Source organism: Panthera pardus, unplaced genomic scaffold (genome assembly GCF_024362965.1).
Source record: "Panthera pardus isolate Hobbes unplaced genomic scaffold, ASM2436296v1 HiC_scaffold_8, whole genome shotgun sequence".
In the NCBI taxonomy this organism is placed as follows: domain Eukaryota; kingdom Metazoa; phylum Chordata; class Mammalia; order Carnivora; family Felidae; genus Panthera; species Panthera pardus.
Genome location: NW_026527013.1, coordinates 52,424,940 through 52,451,194, shown reverse-complemented (window position 1 = coordinate 52,451,194; position 26,255 = coordinate 52,424,940). Strand labels below are relative to the sequence as shown.

The 26,255-nt window shown below is 47.1% G+C and overlaps 1 protein-coding gene across 14 annotated transcripts in view; it reads left to right on the top strand.

Moving 5' to 3' along the window:
• ATP2B2 (ATPase plasma membrane Ca2+ transporting 2) overlaps positions 1–26,255 on the top strand; it is a 383,598-nt gene that overhangs the window by 54,406 nt on the left and 302,937 nt on the right. The window lies entirely within an intron of this gene.

The window sequence follows — 26,255 nt, the reverse complement described above, 5'->3', positions numbered from 1 at the left end:
GGTATACTTACCTGGCTACTCCCTCAGTAACTATGTGGGTAGAGTGAAGTGAGCCACAGTTCCCTGAAGTAGGTGGGCATACTGGGCAGGTGCAAATCCAAATATGGTTTATAAACACTGATTTAAGGGCACACAGGTGACTTTTTCCTGAGAGAAGACTGGCCAGCCAGACATGGACCGCGAAATGTCTCCTCTCTATAGATCATCATCAGCCCCTTCCTCAATTTCTCAGTTGGTCCAGACTTGCTGGAGAAGCTGATTTATGATCAACTACTGCTCAGACTACCACTGTTGTCACCCTCTCAGCACCTCCCAACACCTCAGTCAGCCCAGTAGGCAGCATGTTGATTTCCTTGCTGATTTGCTGACAAGACTATTTTCAACCTTCTCCTCCCAAATTAGACTCCCAAGTGCTCTCATCTCTGCAGCCAAATGCAACCCCTGGCCAGTCCTTCACTTTTGCATGATAGGCCACCTTTTCAGGAATACAGCATGGAGGAAACTAGAGAGCAGCCTGGAGTTGGGCAATGAGGACCATGGTGTGTGAACTTCATCTTCTTCCCTTTACACTTCTCTTCCCTCTTTTCCTCTCTTCTCAGACATGAGCAGGCTTCCTCTACTGAGGAAAAACTACTCCTTCCTTTTATGCTTTCACTGTTCAAGGATTATCTTTTAGCCTCTCCTTCCTTCTCCAGCCCAAGTTTCCAGAAGAGCTCTACATTGGCTGCCCAACTCCTTGCCCCCCATCGTCAGAAACCCTAGCAGGGCCCCCATCCCATTGTGGACAGACCCACAGGGCCCTTTTTGTGTCCAAATTCCCCCACTTCCCCACAGCAGCTGTGACAACATGGTTGGGGCAGTCCCTCTGCCCCTCCTCTTCTCCAGGGATCTCTGCCCCTAGCTTTTGTGGTGGCCAGTTTTGAGCCTAGATGACTGGGGGAGAGAGAAGAAACAGAATAAACCAAAGCAGAGATAAGGACTGTTGAGATTCCGTCAGCTGTGTCACATTTTCCCATCCACCCCAGGCTGCTATCTGACACTCACTTTCCTCTGCCCCAGACTTAGCTACCCAAGCCCCCTGAGCACACGGCTCGCTCCCGCAATCCCTGTTTTCTCTTTTTCCTGACCCACCTCCCTGCCACTTCTCACCCTATGGAAACCCTCCTGCGGCTTGACACAACTCAGATTCCCCTTTCTCTGCAGTCCTTCCCTTCCCAAATCCTGGAACTGCTGGAAGACGCTGCCCACATTCATTCTCACTCCTGTCGCCCCCACCGTGTTCCATGCACTGAAGTCCCACCGCTTTGCTGAATCACAGCATCATAGAATGTTCTTTGTAGTCCGTCATTCACCTGGCAATTAATCACATCCTGCTGTGCCCTGTCTCTGATGCTGTTGATTTGCAGGGTGCTTCACGCCTTGTATTATTATGTAACTCCCCACGTGTTGTCTCTTCAACCTGAATTCAGTTCCGGTGGGGGTGGGGGGAGTAGGCAGGGGTGCCTTATGTGTCTTTGAATCCTCCAAAGCTCTTAGCAGAGTGGCTCACACAGGAGATGCTCAATAAATACGTGATGATTGATGGGCTTGCTGTTGATTTTTCTCCAGCCCATCCTTTATGCTGCTGTCAGAAAAATCTTTCTCAAGGATTGTTCTCATTACATAACTCATCTGGCTCCCTCCATTTAGTGTGCCAGCATTATTGAGTGTTTGCTGGGTGGGTGGCACTGGGTAGGGATTTTGGGGGTGAAGGAGGAGTGAATAAAACAGCTGATACAGGCCCCACGGGTCTGACATGCTCAGGAAATGAGCACAAGTGTAAGGCATATACGGGATGAAGCAATGAATGGAGGAGCCATGAAGGCCACAGGAAGTCAGAGAGGGGGGTGTCCTCTTAAGCTCTAATCACCGAGGCTGACTTTGGGAGGCACAAGGACTTGAGCTGGGTGTCTCGGATGGGGAGGTTTGGGACAGGGAGGGATGAAGGAATTCTTGGCAAGGAGAATTTGAGGAGGGATGTGACAGCTGCTATGCCTAGGTGTCCTCTCAGGCATCCCCAGGACAGCGTGAGAAGGTCAGAAACCAGTGTAATTTGCAAAAACCTAGGAGTCTTTATTGATTTCAGGAGGGTCAGCGATGCCCCTGAATGGGCAATTTGCCCAGTTTATAAATGCAAACTCTCATAAACAGTCACATAGTCAGAACACCCTCAGCATCCCATTTGGTGTCCCATCTCCTGATGGTTCAGCTCCCCTCCTGCCACCAAAGCAGACCTTGGCCCCTGATAAGCCATGGCATCCAAATCCAGAGAGGCAAAAGTGTGGGCTTTTCTCTGGGGAGAGCGGTCTGCTGGGCCGCTTGGTTGCCGGGGATAAGACAGACTCTACCAAGCAGCCCTGAGCACGGCTGCTGGCAACAACATCTTTGCAACAGGGATCCTGCTGGGGGGTCAGATGGGTCTTCCCGGGTTCAGCGGGGCCACGTCGGAGATCTCTGAGTACCATGATACGCAGGCCTTGTGTGTTGGAGACGGGAGAGCAACACCTCGCAGCTCTCCCTTTGACTGTATTCTAATTACCTGAGGAGACTTTCAGATGTTCCAGGATGAAAGGAGACCCAGGCTACCACCCCAGCAGGAACTAGCTGCTGATGAAGGAGAAATGGGGACTGGTGGGGACGTGTTGACCATGTTTCCAGGCATCACCAGAGGCAGTGTGAGAGGAGATAAATGCAAACCCCATTCCCAGACCTTGTTTCTCACGCCTGTCTCCACGATGGCCTCTTTTTCTTTTTGTGGTGGGTGTAATTTCAAATTGCAGAAATGATAAAAAAAAAACCCTCATCTGATTTTATTTGCAAATTGTTTACATTTTCCTCAGTTGTCCTGTGTGTTTGCTCGCCTGTATGTATGTCTTCTGAGCAAGTGGCAAACCTCCTCACGCTTCACTTCTGATGACTTCAGTATGTATTTCCTAAGAAGGACATTCTCATATAACCATAGTGCAGTTACACACTCTATAACATTAATGCTGGTGTAATACCTTTCATTGAGATGAAATTCACATAACATAAAATCAACCATTGTAAAGTGAATAATTCAGTGGCATCTGGTCTATCAAAATATCATACAACCACCACCTCTAATTCAAAAACATTTTCACTACCTCAAAAGTAAACCCTATGCCCATTAGTTTCTCCCCATGCCTCACCTGCCTCCAGCCCCTGGTACCCGCTAGTCTGTGTTCTGTCTCTATAGATTTATCTATTCTGGATATTTCTTTTTGATAGGATCATACAATATGTGACCATTTGTGTCTGGCTTCTTTCACTTCGCATAATGTCTTCAAGGTCATCCACACTAGTTTGTAGAAGAACTTCATTCTTTTTTATGGCTGAATAATACTCTGTTGTATGGATATACCACATTTCGTTTCTTCATCCAGTGATGGACATCTGGGCTGTTTTTACCTTTTGGCTACTGTGAATAGAGATTCTATGAATGTATGTGGATATATATTTGTTTGACTACATGTTTTCAGTTTTATCAGGCATATGCCCAGCAGTGGAATTGTTCATTTTGATTACCTGGGCAAGGTGTTCAATTTACTTGCTGTATCCTTACTATTTTATCCCCAACCAGTGGGAAAACACTTGAAGACCATGTAAATATCTTGCGTCTCCACAAAGTCTCCCCTAGACTTAGCATCCGTTGGTAATCCTTGCCTGAATCATTCTTTACTGCGATGGTTGCCAAATGCTGGTTTTGCAACTCATTCACTCTCTCTGCATTTACCAGGTGGACTACGGCAGGCTAGCCAGGGTTCCCTCTCCCCAGGGATTCACTGATTTATCCATTTTTTAATTTTCTTTCATTTTTAATGTTTATTTTCGAGAGAGAGGGGAGAAAATGCACTCATGCACGAGCAGGAGAGGGGCAGAGAGAGAGGGGGCAGAGGATCTGAAGCAGGCTCCATGCTGACAGCAGTGAACCCAATGCAGGGCTGGAAGCCACCAACTGCGAGATCATGACCTGAGCTGAAGTCAGACACTCAACTGACTGGGCCGTCTAGGTGCCCCTATCCATTTTTTTCTATGTAAATTCATGAATTTCTGTTCCCCCCCACCAAAGGCTTATAATTGCTTACTGTCTTTAATTCTTTTTTAAAATATTTACTTATTTATGAGAGAGAGGGAGACAGAGCACGGGCAGGGGAGGGGCATAGAGAGAGGGAGACACAGATTTGAAGCAGGCCCCAGTCTCTGAGCTGTCAGCACAGAGCCCAACGCGGGGCTTGAACCTGTGAACCGCAAAATCATGACCTTAGCTGAAGTGGGATGCTTAACCGACTGAGCCACCCCGGGGCCCCTGTCTAATTTTTTTGCTTAAATCATCCCAGAATTGGCCCATGGGAGCCCCTGCAAGCTGGTGTTTGTATCCTTATGACACGCCTTCATCTTTGTTTTGTTCTTATTTGGGGGGGGGGGTGTACGTACCTCCTTAACGTTCTAGCATAACAAGATATTCCTCCTGGTCTATCTTGAACCTATCCTTTCCAGCCCTACAGTCAGCTATTTCCCTAAGGATCTATGGTTCCTGTGAGAACAAGGTCTGAGTACAGGACTCCTTAGTGCACAAGGGTGGGGGGAAAGCTGTGGGGGGACGAGCTGCTTCCCCACCTCACTCTGGTGCTGCAGGGGTCTTCTGCAGTGTGAAGCACCCATCCACCATGGCAAATACTCAAAACAGATTAACCGCAAGCATTACCTCATGCTGCGTCTCTTTTTAGCTAAATCTCTGTGCATACCTGTGATTATTTCCAGAGAAGTGGGCCTACTGGGTCATGAAAAATCATGTGTTCTCTAAACATAGAAACAGATTATTTCAATGATATGTGTTCAGCGATCTCTACTGAGTTTTATGTAGGTTGGACTCTCTGTTGTGCGTGTATGTGTGTGCGTGCCTGCATACACATGCATGCATCCACGGACGTGGTGACTGCTTTTGTTTTAAAAGGTGAGAATGTAAAGTTATCTGTTTACTGCTCTATCTCTCCCAGGAGATTTTAGGCTCCTTGAGACCAGTGGCTGTGCCTGTGTTATTTGCCACCCAGTACCCAATGGTGCCTGGCACATGCCTGACATTCTGTAAATGACCATTAAGTGAATATTGATAGCCAAGTATAGCTCCCATATGTGGAGTACTTACAAATGCTGGGCATTGTTCAACATGCTATACATGAATTAATACTCCTGTAATCCTCACAATGGCTTTATTGTTGTATCCCCCATTTTACAGACGAGGAAAGAGAGGCTCAGGGAGGTTGAGCACCTTGGCCAAGCTCACATATCCAGGAAATGAAAAAGCTAGATTTTTTTCCCAGGCAGTCTGGCTCCAGAATCCGTGTTGTTATCTACAACAGCATACTCTGGGGTGGATGGATGGATGGATGGATGGATGGATGGATGGATGGATGGTTGGATGGATGGATATGTGTGTGGATGGGTGGATGAGTGGATGAATATGTGGGTAGTCAATGGGTGGATGGATGGATATGTGGGATGATGGATGATGAATGAATGGATGGGTGGATGGATGGATGAGTGGATGAATGTGTGGGTGGGTGGATTGATAGATGGGATGGATGGACAGGTGAGTCAACCAGACACGGTATCTCATCCATTCCTCTCCTCTTTTTGACCTAGCTTCTTATGGGAATATCTCCATTCCCTCCTTCCTGCTTCATTGGAACCCACTGCCTTTCACAGTGTGTCTCCAGGAGTTATTCCCTCAGATGCATTCCCAGTTAGAGCTGAGCAGTGAGAGAGACGGAGAGACAGAGAACGAGTATACAACTGCCATCCTTGTTCTAGACCACAGGTCACCAAGTGGTAGCTTAAGGGCCCAATCTGACCCCTGGAAATGTTCTGTGTGATCCAGTGAGCATTAAAACAAAACAAACAAACAAACAAACAAGGATTTACTATTTAAAGATCAAGGGAGTTACCTTGAATTTTGATTTCCAGCTTCTCTTTAAGAAAAATCAGAAGATTTGGGAACTCGAGGGGCACCTGGGTGGCTCAGTCACTTGAGCATCCAACTCTTGATTTTGGCTCAGGTCATGATCTCACAGTTTGTGGGATCAAGCCCCGTGTTGGACTCCATGCTCACAGTGTGGAGCATAGTTGGGATTCTCTTTCTTCCTGTCTCTCTGCCCCTCTCCTACTTGCACGCGCACTCTCTCTCTCTCTCAAAATAAATAAATAAGCATTTTTTAAAAAGAAGAAGATTTGGAAACTTGGGCCTTCATATGTGCCAGGCCAGTCTGGGCTGGGCTGAGAATCAGCTGTCTATGTGATATAAGACTTGAGATTCTCCATTTGCTGTGGTCCCCACTCGTCTCTGCTCATTCATCATCTACTTGGTCCCTGGAGGGCCTGAGTTTGCAATCCCTGATCAAGCACTGCCCCTCTAGTCAACTGGTCCAAGGTGAGATTTGCTTTCTTGGCCTGCAGCATCCTACCCTTGACTCTTTTGGGCAAACAGCTGTCTAGAAAAGTGATATTGCCCTACCTTCTACATGTACACCTGCCTCATGGATCCTGCTTTGTTTCTGTGTGTTTCCTTTCATTCATTTGAGGTCCCAAGGTTGTTAGTTGCCTTGAGTTCAGTTGAGATTCCAAGGTTGCTACTTAGCCTAGGGTTTTCCTGATCCTCCCTGCTGCGGTTCATACATCCTCATTGTGGTCAGGAAGCCATTGAGGGGTGAGCTAAGGACATCCAAACCTTACCCTTCTCTTTCTTGATTACAAGTTGCCCTTCTCCATCGCTGAAGCCTCCAGGAATCCTGAGGAGGGTCACTGATGACCCCTCCCGCCCTCTGGCCTTCCCACAGTTCCTCAGATCCCAGACAGCCACTGGGAGATCATGTCACAGGACCCTCACTTCCCTAGGATGTCCCTGTAAAGAAACTAACTGGTCCCAGACCAGCACCACACCCTGGCTGACTCCTGTGCCCTCCTCCATGGTGCCTGCAGCCTGAGCATGATTCTCTGTGACAGAGAAGACAGAAGTCAGTTTGAGAGGAGTTGCTACACTGTATTCTCCTCCCCTTGGGCCACCTGTGTCTTTGTCCTGACCTCTGGCATAATTCCTGAATCATTCTCCATCTTCAGAGCAAGTCCTGTAGGGTGAAAGGGTGCCTTAGATAGATGAGGATCAAATCCTGCTGCCTTGCTATGTGGATAAGTGACTCGCCCCTCAGACCTCTATCTCCTCATCTGTACTAGAGGGACAAGGGCATTGCCAGTGTGCTGACTCCTCTCCATTTGCCCCTCCACCAGAGAGGCCAACCATCCCTGTCTGCCTGAGATGGAAGGGTTTCTAAGGACACGAGATTTTCGGTACTAAGACACAGACGGTCCCTAGGAAGACTGGGATGGTTGGTCACCCTCCAGCTCTGCCCAGACCCACTCTCTGCAGATTTCCTCTGTGTCCTGGGAGGCTGATCCCACAGTTTGTACTCCTGAGCTCCCCTGCCCTCCAGCTTTAGCTTGGGTTCAGCCAGTGGGAGGAAAGAAAGGACTGGGTATTTCCTCACTCCTGCTTTGAGGTCTCCACCATGGCTCCAGGTGTCATACTCTTCCTTGTCCTTTCAGGACAAGGTGGGATAGCAACCCCCAAACCAAATGCCAGCCTCTGACATCCTTCCTGGGACCCTGTCCATACCTTGTAAGTATTCCCTGTATTACAGTCTCTCACTTGAGGGGTGCCTGGGTGGTTCAGTCGGTTGAGTATCTGACTTTGGCTCAAGTCGTGATCTCACAGTTCATGAATTCGAGCCCTGTGTCGGGCTCTGTGCTGACGGGCGGAGCCTGGAGCCCACTTCGAGTTCTGTGTCTCCCTCTCTGTCTGCCCCTCCCCTGCTCATGCTCTGTCTGTCTGTCTCTCTCAAAAACAAATAAACATTAAAAAAAATTTAAGTCTCTCATTTGAGCCATCTGGGGTCAGTTTTGCTGGGTGTGTGGTCACAAATTATATACCATGTCTGAAGGACCCAGCTCAGTGGCTGGCTATGTGAGTGCATGTGATCTGTTTACTGTTATCATCATGCTAGTTTCTAGATGTTGCTTTTTTTAACCTGGGTGTGTTAGAAGGTGTTCTAGACTTGTGGGTAGAAAAGTCTCAGTGTGGATCCCGACTCTTAATTACTGAGAGGATGGCCTTGGCAAATCCCTTCATCGCCCGAGCTTCAGTTTCCTCATCCGTGAAATGAGGTTAATAACCGTGACCCCTGCTGTGGCTGTTGGCTGCTGGGTGTTTTGGATCTGTGCCTGGTGTCCAGAGAAGTGGTCAGCGGTGTGAGACCCTTCCTGGGGACTTTACTGCCCTATAAGCAAGGTGAAGACCCGTCTTTGACCCCCAGAGATATACATCTGGATGAGGAAATGCTGCTTCTCTGTCGTTGCTTGTTCCCAAGTAAGCGGTGATGACAAATATAACACAGGTTACTTTTGGAACTTTCTGTCTTGGCCTCTGGGCCTGCCAGGAACCCCTTCGCTCATCCCTTCCATCCGGTGGGTGGAAGTGTGGCTTCCCATGAGTGAAGCAGGGATGCCACAGCACTTCTTTCCTTCCCCTTGGCAGTAGTTGAAGCCGAATTGCAAAAGTTAAGCACTGCCAGTGTGTCTCCCAGGGAGGCGTGGGGAGGACAAGGGGCGCAGGACGTAACACCGCACCCCTTCTTGAGTCAAATGGCCTTGATGTGGCTGGTAGGTATGATGATTGGATAGTACACACTTAGAACCCTAAAATTTCTTCCAGCTCTGAGATTCTGGGTCTTTGGTGTTCCCTACCAGAACACCCAGTGGCCTGTTACATTAGTTTCTGTTTGTAGTGCCCCCTGCCTTGTATCGTTACTTGATCACTTTGGTTGCAAGCTGTACAAATTCAGGTCTACCTTGCACATTTTAAAAAGGGAATATATAGGTTCTCATAACTAAACTTGTAACAGCTTCAGGCACAGCTGGATCCAGGAACACCAACTCTGCCTCTACCTGTCAGCTATGGTTTCTTTGTATCTCTTCACGACATTTAAAGATGCCCCCAGCAGATCAAAGCTTATGTAGCACCAGCTCGGAGACCCCAAAGGAAGCAAGTGCCCTTGGCTCAGTAGCTCCAGCAAAAGTCCTGAAATTAGGTTTTGTTGAGCCTGACCAAGCAAGCTTGGGTCATGTGATCATTCCTAACCAATCACAATGGCCAGGGGTGTGTGCTGATCTGATTAACTGGGTCTGGTGCCTAACCTGGCATGAGAGGGGGACAGGCCCTCCAAAGCCACAGGGCATATTAAGAGGTTGGACCCGATGACTCCAAAATCATTCTGTCTAATATGCGAGGCTTCTGTAGTTCTTATGTGTTCCCTTCTTGGGCAGCATAGTACTGTCATCAACAGCTAGACCACTTGAGTTCAAGGGCTGGTTGCCCCAGTTTCTGGCAGTGTGAACTTGAGCAAGTTACTCAACTTTCCTGAGATGTAGTTTTCTCATCTGCAAAATTAGAATAAAAATGGTGTCTACCTTGGAGGCATGCTGTAAAGATTACAGTGTTTGCAAAGTGCTGAGAATAGGGTCTGGCAGGTAGTAAAGTCTCTATGGGTGTGCTTAGTGCTGGGGATTCCAAGATAAACCAACCAGACCTGTGCCTGGCCCTTACAGAGCATATAGTCTGAGGCTGGCTGGGTTTCTTCTAATCAACACATACTGGTTGAGACTTACTATGAGAGATGAAATGAATGAATGATTATAATACAGACTGGTAAGTGTGAGAGCCCAGAGGGTTACCTAATTTGGGCTTCCAGAATTGAGGATTAGCAGATGAATTTGGAAGTGGAAGGGTATACCTGGCAGAGGGAATAGCAAATACAAAAGCCTGGAGATAAGAGTGGATATACTGCCTTGGAGAAGTAGAAATGTAAGCATGGCTAGAGGCTGCATTTAAGGTTGGGTGGGGAGTTAGGGGTGGGAATGGCATGAGGAACAGCCATGGTGAGGCTGAAGAGGGCGGTAGGTGACACCTTGCCCTGCCAGGGTCTTGCAGGCTTTCATGGAAATCTGAGCTTCAGCTTAGGGGTTGTGCAGACACACTGAAGAAATTTTTATTTTGTTTAATTTTTAAAAATTATTTTCAACAGCTTTGGTGAGGTATAACTGAGGTATGATAAGCTGTGCATATTTAAGTATACAATTTGATAAATTTTGTCGTGTGTATATTCCAATGAAACCATCACCTCTATCATTAATGAATATATCCATCATTCCCAGAGGTTTCCTTGTGTCTTTTTGTTGCCCCCTCCCTGTGACCATTCCCAACTCCTCCATCCCCAGTGAACTACTAATCTGCTTTCTGTCACCATAAATTATTAACTTACATTTTCCAGAAGCTTATATAAATGGAATGGTACAATTTGTACTTTTTTTTGGTGAGGGGTCTGGCTTCATTCACTCAACATAATTATTTTAATGTTCTTCCGGATTGTAGCATATAATGATATTTCTTTCTTTTTTTTGTTTGCAGTGAAATAGTATTCCTTTGTAGGAATATATCTCAGTTTGTTATCTGTTCACCTAGAGATGAGCAATTGGGTTGCTTCCACTTTGGGAATATTACAGATAACTCTGCAGTGAACATTCATGTGCAAATCTTTGTGTGGACATCTATTTTCCTTTCTCCTGGGTAAATACTTAAGAATGTCATGGCTGGATGATATCATAGGAGTATAATAAACTTTTTTAAGAAACTGCGAAACTGTTTCCCAAAGTGGGGGTACCATTTTACGTTCCCACCAGCAGGTTATGAGAATTCCAGTTGTGTCTCATCCTCACTGACACTTGGTGTTGTCACACTTTTGCTTTTGTTATTCTAATACTTGGGTAGTGGTAACTCCTTGTTTTAATTTGCATTTCCCTCATGACCAGCAATGTTGAATGTCTTTCCAAATATTTATTTCCCATCTGTATATCTTCTCTGGTGAAGTGTCTGTTCATACCTTTCCTCCATTTTGTACTGTGTTGTTTTCTTACTTCAGAGAGTTCCTTAAATTTTCTGGATACTTCTCTTTGATCAAGTATATAATTTGCAAATGTTTTCTCTGAGTCTACGACTTGACTTTTCATTTTCTTAGCAGTGTTTTTGAAAGAGCAGAAATTTAAGCTTTGATGAGGTCCAGTTTATCAACTTGTTCTCGCACGGATAGTGCTTTTGGCAGTGTGTGTAAGAAATAATTGCTTCAATCGTTGCCTACAGTTGCAGAATGTTGTCCTGTTTCTGTTCCTTGTTCCATCACTTATTGAGAGAGAGGTACTGAAATCTCCAACTATGCTGTGAATTTGTCTATTTCTCCTAGTATTTACATCAGGCTTTGCTTTGTGTATTTTAAGCTCTCTTCTTAGGGGCTTAATCATTTACAAGTGTTATGTCTTCTTGATGAATTGACTTCTTTATCATTGTGAAAGGACGTTCTTTTTTCCCTGCTAATATTCTTTGCTCTGAAATCTACTTTGTCTGATATTTATGTAGCTACTCCAGTCTTTGAGTACTGTTAGTGTGGTATATCTTTTTTCCTTTTTTTCCCCTTGTTTTTTTTTTTTTTTTTGCTTTTGACATATTTGTGACTTTATGTTGAAGTGCATTTCTTACAGGCAGAATACAATTGTATCTTGCTTTTTAATCCAGTGTGACAATCTGCCTTATAATTGAGGGGCTTAGACCACTTACATTTATTGAGATCATGGGTACATTTGCTTTAAATCTGTCATCTTGCTGTTTGTTCTGTTTCCTTTTTCTTCTTTTTCTGCTCTCTTTCAGTTTGATGGAAAGTCTTTGATTCTGTATTACTTCCTTTGTTAGTTTTAGCTCTCATTATTTGTTTTGTTAATTTAGTGGTGACTTTAGGATTTATAGAATAGATCTTTAACTTAGGCCAGTCTGTCTTCAAGTGATATCACATTACATGTCGTATGCCTTATAATAGTGTACTTCTATACTCCACCCCTGGACCTTTGTACTTCTTGTCATGCACTTTACTTTTGTGTATATTAAAAAGACCACACTTTTATTATTTTTTATTTAAACAATCAATATCTTTTTTAAAGTTTTGAATAATTTTTAAAAATTTATATATTTGCCTATGTACTTCCCATTTACAATGCTATTTATTCATGGTGAAGATCTGTATTCCCATCTGGTATCATTTTCCTTCTGTCTGAAAGACTTTCTTTAACATTTCTTATAGTACAACTCTGCTGATAATGAATTCTTTTGGATTTTATACGTCTGGAAATGTCTTTATTTTGCCTTTGTTTTTTGAAAGATATTTTTGCTCATAGGTTTTCTTTCTGTAGTTTAAAGATATCGCCCCCACTGTGTTCTCATTTACATTGTTTCCAATGAGAAATCTGTCATCTTATCTCTGTTTCTCCATATATGATGTATCCTTGTTTTTTGTTTTTTGGGGTTTTTTTGTTTTTTGTTTTTTGTTTTTGCTGGCTGCTTTGAAGATTTTCTCTTTATCACTTGTTTTCAGAAATTTTATTTTGGTGAACCTTCGTATAGTTTTCTTTATGTTTCTTGTGCTCAAGATTCTTTGGGATTGCTGACGGTAGGTTTTCATCAAATGTTGGAAATGTTTCAGCCATTAGTTGATCAAACGCTTCTGCTTTTTCTCCTCTTCTTTGAGGATTCCAGTTACAAGTGTGTGAGGCCATGTAATCTGTCCCACAGCACACTGATGCTCTGTTCAGTTTTTTATTCTCTCTTCTTATTGTGTTCCATTTCAGATAGTTTCTATTGCTGTCTTCAGGTTCACTCGCCCTTCCTTTCACCCTGTCTGATCTGCTGTTGGCTTCAGTCAGTGTCTTGTTCATTTCACACACTGTATTTCATTTTCATCTCTAGAGGATGACGAATGCCTTTTTAGTATCTCATTTCTATTTGACTTATCTCTATTTGAACATATGGAATCCAGTTATGATAACTGTTACCGTGTCCTCATCTACCCATTCCAACATCTGGGTCAGTTTCAGTTGATTGATCTTGTCACTGTGATTAAAATTTCCTACTTTTTGCATGCCTGATCATTTTTTTATTGGATTCCAGACACTGCCTTTTACCTTGTTGGGTGCTAGATACTGTATCCCTATCAATGTTCTTGAGCTTTGTTTGAGATGCAGTTAAGCTACTTGGAAGCAATTTGATCAGGGTTCTTGCTTTGCTTATTTGTTAGATGAGACTGGAACAGTGCTCATTTCAAACCCACTTACCCCTACTGAGGTGAGACACTTTTAGGTGCTTGACTCAATGACTCCTGAGAGTTCACAGTCTGACTGGTGGCAACAGGCACTATTCCCAGAACTGCCTGAGAGCAAGGACTTACTCCTCTTATCCTTCCAGATGATTTTTTTCCTGGCCTCTTCACACCCAGGCCAGGTCAGTACACAGCTGAATACTGGAGGGGGTCTTCTCCCAATCTCCAGAGATCTCGCTCTATACCTCTCTCATCTCTCTGGTCCTCTGTCCTGAACTCTCACCTCTGTCTCCTCAGTTCTAGGAGCCCACTGGTTTCTACCTGGGTTCCCCCTCCCGGTCTGTGGCTGGAAACCTCTCAGGCCCTGGACTCAGTTCTTATTTGCCACCTCTCAGTTATCACTGACCATTGTTGTCTGATGTCCAATTGCAAAAGAGTTCGTTTTGTATGTTTTGCCCTTTTTTAGGTTTTCTGCAAGTACAAGAGTAACCTGGTCTCTGTTACTCCCTCTTGGCTCCAAATGGAAGTTCCTTGAGCAGTTTAAATCAGGAGAGCAATAGACGAGCCTCACCTTTTAGAACAATCCCTGTTTCTAGAAGTTTTTTCCTAACCTCTGGGGTCTTAGGCCTGTCTGCCTGAGTGAGCTCATTCTCCCCACCTCCTGCAGCCCCAAAAGGTGGTGTGGGTCTGAAGCCAGCCCTTCACGACCAACCGTGTACATTTCCTGGGAAGTGGCCCAGTGCCCCCCGCTGTCACCTCACATTTTTGTCTGCAGGTCCCTGGTGCTCAGAGGCAGGGAGCGTTTGGGTGAATGAAGCAACTTGTCACTGTGTTGGCAAGAGCAGGGGAGTTGATGCCAGGACAGCATCCAAGGGCCACTGGAAGAGAAATTAGCCTTGGCATTAGAGCAGCACTTCTGCACCAGGCTCGTCCACATCCTGACCCCCATGGGGTCAGCAGGTCGAGGACATTTATCCCTTTCTTAGGGGCCGGAGTTGTTGCCACATGCTAAGTGGCATAGTTTGTGTCTCTGAGCACTAACTCAGGTTTTGAGGCCCAGGGTGGCTCTGAGGGGTCCTCTGGTCTTACCCTTGTCCCCAGCACCTCCAGCATGGAAGGCCTGGGAGTGACTCAGACCCACCGCCACAGCCTCCTTGCAGGCGGGAATCTCTTTGAGCTGAGGCCGGAGAGCACTCAGTGAAACACTCCCCAGGGGACCATTTGCAGAGGCCTGCCTTGCCTGGTCGGTGCAAAGCTGGCAGGGATCAATGAGGATGACCGAGAGGACACCATACTCGTCAGAGAAAAGCAGGGCTTTATGGAAGGATGCCTGTGGATGCTGTGTTGTCATTGCATGCAAAATGCTACCTGGGAGGAGCCGGTGGAATTTTCCACCAAGGCCAAATCACAGGCTGTGCTAGACAGCAGCCTCTGATTCTTGTCTGTCCCTGCAATCCCAAATGCTCAGAACACTGGAGAGTTTAGGGGGAAGGAATAGGGTGGCCTCCAGAGTCTCAGGACATGGCAAGCGATGGCACGTGAGTACAGTGGAGAAACTTCACCACTGTATACACCTAAGAGCCAGAAAGTTGTTGTGTCTTGTGTCCTCAAGATGTCACTGATGAAGGGAGGGGGACACATGTGGCTCTTAGAGCTGCTTCCTGATTACTTGGCCTACAGCACTAACCACCAAATCTCTAAACCACGGCCTCCAAACTGGAGGTCTTCAGGCTAATCCTGTGGATGCATGTCTAATTTTGTGTATGTTGCCTTATCCTGCCGGCTGTCTTAAATGGGAATTAGTTACTGAAATCCCCAAATTGGGAGATATCGTGGAAAAATCTGGATTTCCAACTTCTCTTGAAAATGTAGAAGCCCAGGCAGCCCTGCGTTGAGCGGTGACCGCTCTCTAAGCCCACACCACCCCCGACGGCCCCCACCACACCCTCTTGCCTCCCACATGATAGGTAGGTACCCACTGATTTCTGTGAACACTCAACTCACGAACCTGGGAGTGTTTGGAAGCCCTATCCTCCATCAGATAGGGTTTGTCCCCCTCTAGTTTCCATGCAAGGGGTCATCTCCCTTTCCTTTGTGACAACCTCAAGCTGAGTGAGCTCAAGTGTCTTCCTGAGAGATCCAGCTCAAACCTCCAAGCCTCCTGACAAAGGACCCCGACTGCACAGACAGTGAGGCTTCTCTACCAAACCTGCCCCTTGAGAGAGGGATCTGAAGCTCATTGCCAGGAAGAGTGAAGCAGTTTTTATCCTGGCAGAGCACAAAGCCTCACACAGAAGGCGTGGAGCTCTAGGTCCTAGGAGGTGCACAAGGGAGGTACTTGGTTGGGGCAGGGTGGGGCGGGGGGGGGCGGGCAAGCGTCCTTCTGGGTGAACTGGCTGGCCTGACATGGGGTCAGGTGGCAGACAGCAATCGTGTACTCCTCCTTGAAGAGAACAGGCCATCTCACTGGAGGCAGGGGGATGACTCAGATGGCCTGTGCTGGGTTTTGTCAGCCCTCAAAGACCATGATTAGAGGCTGCACAAGGGATGTTTTATATTTTCTTAATGTAGCAATGATCCCCAAAGACATTTTTCCTCAAAGCCACGGAGAGAAGGTCCTGGGACTCTTTGGCATTGGGAGATCATTAAACTTGGTTGGGGTCAGGGGCCAGCATGGTGCATCTATATAGGAGGCCATGAAAGGTATACTTCTTGAGTGGAGGAGTGGGCCACCCCTGGTGATGTCTTCCAGGCTGAATTGGACAGAGCCCTGGTAGGATCACCTTGGGATACAGTGCTATGGCGGATAATGAAATCGTGGAAGCCAGGGTATTGCCATGCAGCCATCACCACCAGCTAACCCCTCGTTGGCTATAAGCAGGTCACATGGCCTCAGCTGCCTTGAGCATCAAGAGGGAGCATTTCACCTGCAGGTAACAGAATACATAAAGAAGTACTAAAGTAGTAAATCCTAGTAGTGGAAGTTCCCCAGGTTTATTCAGTAGGATTCAGTGCCCTCTTATTGTGTCAGCCTCGGGCCTGCAAAATGGCTGCCATTGCTTCAAGCCTTACCTCCTCCCAGGGAAGCAACCAAAGATAGGAAGAAGGGGGCAAGGAAGAAGGGTTCTCCTGTGTGTCTCTTTGGACTGGAGACGGAAACCTTGTCTGAGTTCTCTCTAGCAGAAGTCTTAAAGAATGGATCAAAGGGTACCCTTAGGTGGGAGAGAGTGTGGGAAAGCGAGTGTCAGACATTTCCTGTCTCTGCTACATCTTGGCAGCATAAAGAAGAGGAGGAGAAGGGTTGTCGGGTGGACAATAAATGGGCTGCTCTGCCATAACTATAAAATGGAGGCTAGATGAGAATCTCATGGGGCTGTGGCAGATGCCCAGGAATACACAGTGCCTAAGCTTTGTTGCTTAGGGTTATTATTTCAGAAAGTGCTGGGATATTCAGAAAGTGCTGGATAAGGTTAAGTTAGTCCACCTCCCCTGGCAGGTTTCCAGTTTTTCTTGCCCACCCAGTGGCCCCTATGAAGAGCCAATGCTTCCATGTTATGTCCTCCCTTCATTACAATCCCCATCCCCATATCTTACCCTCAGGAAAGAAGGCATTTGATTTGAACAAATTCCTGCTCAAGTGTTAAGGCTGATAGGTCCCAGTCGTGGTCCATGTCTATGAGCACACAAGGGCTTATCGACCTCAAAGAATGAATCACCAGGATTAGGTTTCCAGAGGGTGGGATTTAGAAAAGAAAAATATAGTGGCGCCTGGGTGGCACAGTTGGTTAAGCATTTGACTTCAGCTCAGGTCATGATCTCGCAGTTCGTGGGTTTGAGCCCCGTGTTGGGTTCTGTGCTGACAGGTTGGAGCCTGGAGCCTGCTTCGGATTCTGTGTCTCCATCTTTCTCTGCCCCTCCCCCTGCTCGCGGTCTGTCTCTCTTTCTTTCAAAAATACATAAAAACATATAACAAATTTTTTAAATAAAAAAAGAAAAGAAAAATATTTTGCTTCTGGGGAGGGGTGGAAAACACAGAATAGAGGGAACTCTATCCTCTGTTATTCCATTATTGCATATGATGCACACAGGTATGTTAATTCACTGCAGTCTCACGGCGACCCTATAAGACAGTGATTAGGATGCCCATTTTATAGATGAGGAGAGAGAAGCATAGAGAGGCCATGTCATTTTACCAGGGTCACACATCTAAGAAGTGGCAGAGTAAGGATTCCAACGGCAGGCCTGTATTGTTCAGGGCCCCTGGTCCTCCCCAGACCCTGCATAACCTGATCTTTTATCATCTTCATTTCCTTTCAGCCAGGGCCTCCCAGCGCCCAGGCAGAAATCACACAAAGATACCACTCCCTGCATCTGAATGCCCTTATTTTCCCCAGGAGCCTGAGCTCCAAGGGGGGCAAGGGGAGGGCAGGCCTCATGGCAGTGCTGTGCCCTCCAGCCAGCCAGCATGCGGGGAGGAGAGCAGGAGGGAGGTCCCGGAAGCAGAGGTGAGTGGCAGGTCTATTGGGACAGTGAGTGGGCAGCTCATTGTCTCTGGGCTGTCACAGCACAAGGGCCCAGTGACATTGGGGGGACCAAGCCAAGACCTCAATGTCCTAGACTTTGCAGGGCCTTGTCACCTGAGCCATCTGCAGGGTGCCTGGCAGAACATTTTCTTTAGATGCAAAAAGAGGAATCCGGAGAGAGGAAGGGACCCATCAATGCCCAGTGTCCCTATGTGGCAGGGCCAGAGCTCAAAGCCAGGCCCTCCTGACTCATTCCAGCTTACCACAGTCTTGGAGTATTTCATCAGAAATGTATGAGGCACCTGCCACGTGCCAGGCCCTGGGGTAACCAGGGTGAGCAAGGCATGGTCCCTATTCTCACTGGGCCTCAGAACAATGATAGCTTAATGTGGAGGGACACTCTTGAAACCAGTGCACATTAGTGCTTAAAGGACGCACAGGGAATATTGACAAAACCAGAGGTGGCAAACTCAAATATCCCCGGGGTCAGGGGTCAGGCGGATCCCATGCTGTGTGAAGATAGAGGTAACAGTGGGGAGTGGGACTGTGGCCCCTCTAAGGGAACAGTCACATTCAATGCCATCCAATAATTTGCCTTGTAGGAGTGTGGGATCCAGGAGCCAGGTATCCCCATTTTTTAAGAAAGTCCAGAAATCTGCACTTACATATATTTTTTTCTAATTTCTAAAGGTCTCCTTAAGCCAAACAAAAGATTATCTGCAGATCGGATTCTGTCAGGCTGCTACCCACTGCTCTTGAGGCACAGAGAAGGAAAGGATTTTCCCGAGATCTCACAGCGAGAGAGTGGCCGAGCCAGGCCTCAAACCTGAGTCCTCCAGATCCAAGCTGGGGACCTTGTGGGTCTGCTTCCCACTAACTTCAAAGTCCATTTTCTCTTCTGGATGTGGGATGATATTTTAGTCTGGGGGGAAAAAGCCACTTAGAGTGAAAAATACAGCCCTCTTGAAACTGTTCCTGTAAGAAACAAGCTGGGAATTGACAGCAAGTGCTATTAAAGCTCCTGGCACCTTCCAAAGAGTGGTCTGCAATTTTAATCCTGAAGTGTTTGACACGGAGCCATTTCTGTTCCTTGTTGCTCAGGATGCAGGGGACCCAGTGCTTTCCTTTTAAAAGGCAGAGCACATCATTCATGGTGTACAGAGCCCCGCTTCTGTTCTGGACTGCCAGGCTTTATGCAGAGCCACCCTTGGTATGGGAGTGGGGTCTAACCCACTGTGTCTACAGCAGCCCCTTGGCAAAGACCTTCTCTCCCAAAGCCTGGACCTCTGTGAGTCCATCTCAGTTAACAGGACCTTGGGTGCCACTGATTCAACCAGAGGCAGAGTGATTAACAACACGGGCCTTAGGGCTAGATGGAACCAGATTTGAATCCTGGCTCTGCCCCTTATCAGCTGTGTGACCTTGGGCAAGTCGCTTCACCTCCCTGAGCTTCAGAAGGCCTCATCTATAAAATGGGTTAATAATATTTACAAGCAGAGTTGTGGTACAACTCTGTTCCGATCTGAGGTTCCTGTAGGTAGGAAAGTTGGTGCTGTCTCTTGGTTATTAATAGTAATGTTAATTACAACAAGTCAACATGTGGTTCAACTGAGGTAAGAAACAGAAAATTCTGGGTAATAACAAATTTGGCAAATGCTTTTCCCTTTTGATTTCTGCCTAGGTTAATTTTTAAAAATTTTAACGAGTATTTATATATAGCGTTTACTAAGTGGCAAACTCTGTGCTAAGTGCTTTACAAATATTGACTCATTTAATCCTTGCAACCACTCTGGAAGGCAGATACTGTTTTCCACACTTACAGATGAGGAAACTGAGACATAGAGAGAGTTACTTGCACTAGGATATATGTCTGACAAATGGCAAGGCCGGGCTGCAAAACCAATCCCTGTGGCCGAGGAGCTGTGCATGTAACCACTTCCTCCCCTCCTTTTAAGCTTTCGTCCTTCTGAAACACATTTTCCCATTTGCAGCGATCGGCCCAAAGGAAGAAATCCTCCTTTCGCTGTCTGAAGACGTAGTTGAAAGACTCTGTCATTGGGAGACAAACAGCCTGGGATCCAATCCCCACTGTCTCCTGCCCAGCTGTGGGACACTGGCCAGTAATTCCCCCCTCCCCTGGGTCTCACTGTCCTCATCTCTAAACTGGGCTACTATCACCACCTACCTCTCAGTTAGAGGGAAGTAGAATCAGCCATGGATGTAAAAGTGCTTTATAAAGTCTTAAATGCCCTGTTTGGGGCTTGGGGAAATTAAATAGTCAGGATCATTAAGCTGGTTTTCCCTGAAAAAACATCCAGCACTTAAAGTGTTGTCTTCCACTGTCTATGAGGATCCAGGAGACTCACAGTGAAACCAGCAGGCAAACAGCATCCCCCCATCCATGTCCTGCCCTGGCTGGTGGTCATTCCATCCCAAGGGGGGGGCTTTCCCTCTGGGCCTGGACTCTTTGTCCAGGATTCAGGTGTGTTTACAATGAGATGCTAAGAGGTACAGCCTTCCCTCAACGCACAGCATCCATACCCGTGTGGGTTGTAAGAGGATTTCTGCCTGTCGTTGCTTGGCAATATTTTGTTTAAATGAACTTATGCCAGGGATTAATATAGTTTGTGAATTTAACTGCTTGCTTGGCAGGAAGGGGAAAATGCACAGAGTTTTAAGAAATCTGGTGTGAAAATGGTTTTTAGAATGCGGGTGTGCAGTTGAAGCTTCGGGGTGTAGGGCGTGGAGCTGGATCCCAGAGGAAGGGCCCCTGGTTTTCATCCCTGCTGGGCTACTTCCCAACTGCGGGACCCTCTACCTGCCTCCAAAGCTGTCTATCTCCTCTGACAAATAGCAGCCCCTGCCACGGGGGTCGGGATGGGGGGCGGCGAGAGGGTGTCTGTGGCAAGACCACACAATGCCTGGCTTGCAGCTCTCACTCAGCAAATGAAGAGTCAGCCCCTGAAAGCAGGCTCCCACCTCCTGTCCCTGCACCCAGAGGGGTGGGGGCACAGAGCCTGTGGGAATCTTCAATGAAAATGTGTCGAGGAGTCAACAAGTGAATGGTAAATACAGCCAATCCTCATTCTTCACAGATTGCATATTACTTATTAAATTTGCCTACCTACTCAAATGTATTTGTAACCCCCAAATCAGTCCTCGGGGTGCTTTTGCAGTCCCTTGCAGGTACGTTCAGAGCAGTGAAAATCTTGAGTCCCCCAGTGCGCAGATCCCCAGCTGAGGCTGAACCAGGTGTCACTCTGCCTTCTTGTTTGAGCTCCTGTATGTAAACAACTATGCTTTCTTGCCATCTACGTGGTGCCCTGTTTTTCGCCTTTTTGCACTTTCTGTTGTTGATTTCACTGCTTAAAAAGGGCCCCCGAGTGCAGGGCTGAAGTGCTGTCTAGTGTTCCTGAGCCCGGAAAGCTGAGGTGTGTCTTGGGGAGAAAATGCATGTGTTAGATCTTCATTCAGGCATGAGTTACAGTGCTATCGGCCATGAATTTAATGTTAACGAATTTGTGGTGGATATTAAATAAGGTGTCTTTATACAGAAACACTCCTAAAACAAAGTTATGTATTGATTGGTTGGTAAAAATACTGTGAATAGAGGCTCTCAGAAATCTCACCCTGTATTTTCCCTGGGAGCAGTGGTTTACTACTCACGAATTCAGTGTTGGTGGAGACGTTATAGAACGTGACTACTGCTAATAGTAAGAATCAACTATATAGCAATGTTTACTGTGAGTCTTAACTGCTTTTGTTCTTTGAAAGAGAGTCAGGAAGGAAGTTGGAGCTTGGAGTTCTCCCACCTTGACAGTGGTTGTGAGGACCAAATAAGATAAAGGCTGTGAACTGTAAAGTCTGTGTGTAGGCATTGTAAATGGCATCACCTTGACTATTGCATGGACATCAGCAATGTTGTCCTGCACCAAGGCCTCTGGGGAGGGCCCGCCTTGGTCCGTGGGGCTGAGATTAAGTTTTAGTGTCTTGAGAGACCCCGTCGAAAGGGGACAGGGGAAGTCCTAGTAGACCTCACAGGCACACTCCCCCGCATGTTAATTATTTGCCAAAGCTTAGATGTTCCTGGCTGCCGTCCACTCTTTGGCCAGCACCCAGCCTGGGACACCATTGTCTCTTGCCTGGACAGCACATGGGTGCCTCACTGCTGTCAGCCTCCCCTCTGAGGTCCCTTTATCCATTGTCCACATTGCAGTGGCCAGGCCTCACACTCTTCCATTTTATGCCCTTAATGGCTTCCCAGGCCGTTAAGCCCAGGGATGGCTTCCCATCCCTGCTGTGGCCTCTGAGTCTCTGGGTGGTCAGGCCCCTATCCACATCTCCAGCTTTATCTGATCCCATGCTGCCCCATGCTTTCTGCTCCAACCACATTGGCTTCCTCTCTGATCCTTGAACACACTGCACCCCTCCTGCTAGAGGGCCTTTGCACTTGCCAAAACTCCCTCCCTGTCCCTGTTAGCCACTCCCCCACCTCCAACGCCTGTACTTGCTCACGGCCTGTGTGTCCTCTAGGTCTCAGCTCAAGTCACTTCCCTGATGACTCTGACCTGGGACAAAGTGGTCTCCGTGACATAGCACCCTCCACCAGCACACTTTCCCCTTCACAGAATTTATCTCAGTGACGCTTCACATTTATTTGAGTGACCACTTAGTAAGTGATCGTCTCCCCATCTCCTCCCCCAGACTTTAAACTCTACACGGTGAGACACTGGGGCTGCCTTAGCTCACCACTGAGTCTCCAGAGCAGAGGAGAGGGACTGGCATATTGTAGATGTTCAATAAGCTTAGTAAGGGAGCAAACATCCATTCCCATGTTGCCCAGGGGGACAAATCCTACTGGACAAGATCCAGGCTCTTCCTTGCAGTTCACAGAGTAGAAGGACAGAACTCCCATCTGTGGAGCCCAACCATCCAACAAACTGGAGAGCTAAGATGTCCCCATACTGGAAGAAAATGATGATAAGGTTCAGAGAGGTGGGAGAAGTGGCTCCAGCTTGCATAGCTAAGAAGGGTCATGGACAGGATTTACACCCAGGTCTGGCTGACCCAGGAGCCTATGGTCTGAGCGTCTCCCTCCAGCCCTTCCCTTGTCTTCTCACCTTTGGGTTGTACACATCCTGCCCATGACAGTTTTAATTAAATGTGAAGGGAGGGGAGACGTCCGTTAGAGGACTGAAGACTTGACCTCGTGTCACCCGCCTTTCTGATGCTTTCTCTTTGAATACACTGGTTTCTAAGGCAGAGACAGATGGAACACACTGGTTTCAAATGCATTGGGGATTCTGTTCATGGGGGGTTCTTGGTTTTCTGGGTGCCTTCAGCACATCACTTTGCAGAAAGGTGCTCGCCTCTTTTTTTTAAAATTTTTTTTTAACGTGTATTTATTTTTGAGACAGAGAGACAGAGCATGAACAGGGGAGGGTCAGAGAGAGAGGGAGACACAGAATCTGAAACGGGCTCCAGGCTCTGAGCTGTCAGCACAGAGCCTGACGCGGGGCTCGAACTCACGGACCGTGAGATCATGACCTGAGCCAAAGTCGGACGCTTAACCGACTGAGCCACCCAGGTGCCCCGAAGGGTGCTCACCTCTTAAGGAAGCCAAGTCCAGTTGATGGATTTGGTGCCTGTGGGCACATTGGACGTGGCTGGGGATGCTTTGGCCTCTGGTAGGCCCTGGAGGGTACACAGGTTGCTGAGATAGTGGGACCCACTGGATTCACCGCCTTTATTTTACACATGGGGAAACTAAGGCCCAGGAGAGGGAGGGAATTCCTCCAAGGTCAGAGAGTGAGTTTCAAAAGCAAAATGAGAAGCTGAGGCTCTGGCCTCCCTGGGCAGTGTTGCTCACCTTTGCCTTGAGGTCAGGAAATGCAGACAAGAAATATTTCTTTCTCTTCCAGTCTGTCATGGTATCTGAAGTTTCACTGTTAATTCTTTTGTCTTAGAGAAATTTTTGCAAGTTCTCGAATAGAATGAAAATACCCTTGGATGGGTGGAAGAGGGGACAGATACCCTAAGTCATCTGCCAAATAGTTTAGTCATTCATGTCTTCATCCATCCACCTATTCCATTGTCTCTCCATGTGTGTTTCCATCTATCCACTTACCTGTCCCTCCTCCCATCCATCCACCCAACCCATCCCCTTCTCTTTCCATCTATATCTCCATGTATCCATTTATCTGTCTTTTCACTCACCCATTCTCCCATCTACCTACCCATTCATCCATCCAAAAATTATTTATTTGAGAGAGAGAGAGAGAGAGAGAGAGAGAGAGAGAGAGAGAGAGAGACAGGGAGACACAGAAACCAAAGCAGAGTCCAGGCTCTTGAGCCATCAACACAGAGCCTGATGCGGGGCTCGAACTCACGAACCACAAGATCATGACCTGCACCGACGTCGGACGCTTAACCAACTGAGCCATCCAGGTGCCCCTCATCCATCCCTTTTATCAGATTTTCATTGAACACCAATTCTGTCACCGGCTCCTTGGAATAAAAAGATGAGAAGTCTCAGTTCTGGCCTCTGCAGATCCCCAGTACCCTGGAGGCATCAGATCTGTAAGGCCACATTTCCCCTGCAATGTGAGGGCAGCCCTGAGGGAGGTGTTCACAGCTTGGCTTTACAAAGAAGAGATGACCAAGCAGAAAGAGGCTGGAGACCCTGACCCTGAGTGCATCATCCCACAAGTATGTCCTCGGGTAAGGCCCCTCCCATCTGGACTCAGCATATGCATCTGTGATGTGGGCAGGTTGGACTAGATGAGTGTTTCCCAGACTCAGTCATTCATATACCTCCCTCTACACCTGTAGATGAGATCAATTGTACTAAAAAGTACTTAACGTTTTTATTCAAATGAGCTTTTTTTTTTTTTTGCCCAAAATACATTTTAGAATGAAGCCTTATTGCTACCATAAATGGAAAAAAAAATGGTAACAGCTGTCATAAATAGAAAGTAACCGTAAAAATACTTGAAAAAGGAAGGCAAACTGCTAATGTTGTTAAATTCTAAATAGACATTGTTTCTCAGCAATGGAGGCCAGCTCTCCTTTGTTGTTAGAGAACTTAGCAAGTTCTAAAGAGGGTGTTAAAGGTCAGCAAGGTCTAAACAGAGATTCTCCCCTTGGAATGGCTTCCTTGCAGTGTGCTTTAGTATCACAGGATGGCATGGCATTGAGGGTAGGGGCCACTTCTGTCCCAAAGCAGGAAACTCTGCCTGGGAAGCATCAGGCCAGGTGCTATCTTGGCCGCTGTCTTCTGAGGCCTCCCTCTATGCCCCGGACCTGCCCTCTCCTGAGAACTCACACCTCCCCCACAACCCTTCCAGAAGCCAAGGGTCAGGAAGCCATGAGCCGGATTCTGTAACTCAAACCGGGTGGTATCTGCTTCAAATCCTGACCAAGGAAGGAAACCAATATGGAAATCTGAAGCTGTCCCATCCCAGAGCTTGGCGGGCGTCAGGTGCTGCCTGTCATTCAGAGAGGGCCCTGACCCATTCTAATCTTACCTTTGGCCACCAGACTCTTCCACCACTTCTCCGTTACCCCTCCTCCTTAACCCAGGGTCCCCAAAGCCCGTGACAATGTAGAGTCCCCAGTGTGTGGCCTTTGTGAATTCCCCTGTGGCATTAACATGTATGATCAGAAAATAGTGTCACTCAGTTCTGCCGAGACCTGAAGCGCCCAAATAAATCTTCTCACACTTGGAAGGCAGGTGGCCTGGTGGATGACCCAGGAGACCCAGGTTCTGGTTGTGTTGTGCTCTGACGGTTCCCTGCACGTCGTCACCTGAGTTTCCAGATGCTCCTGAGCCTCCTCCAGCAATACTGACATCAAGGGTATTATTTACTTGAAAAAATGTTCCATTTTGGATTCAGATTTCAGAAGGATATTTGAAATCTTAAAGCTGCTGCCAGCTCCGTTGAGGGACACAGAAAAGCCCACTTTCTCATCTGGCCTTGGCTCCAGCCTGGAGCCATGGCAGGGAGGGGTCATCTTTGCACCAACCAGCCCCACCCCCAGATCTGAAAGGCCAAGCCAGTTGCCCAGAATGGGGAAAAACACAGCACCAGGCTTTGCCTTAGAAGTGCTTTCTCTTGGGGCGCCTGGGTGGCTCAGTCAGTGGAGCGCCCGATTTCAGCTCAGGTTGTGATCTCACAGTTTGTGGTTCGAGCTCCGAGTCAGGCTCTGTGCTGACAGCTCGCAGCCTGGAGCCTGCTTCGGATTCTGTGTCTCCCTTTCTCTCCACCTCTGCTTGTGCTCTTTCTCTCTAAAATAAATAAATATTTTTTTAAAAGGGCTTTTTCACTCTAGTTCATAGTTATGGTCTCTCGTGCATTACATTCATTCATTCACTCATTGAAGGAATGGTGTTTGACTGACAAGCACAGTCAGGAGAGCCCTGTGGGTTGTG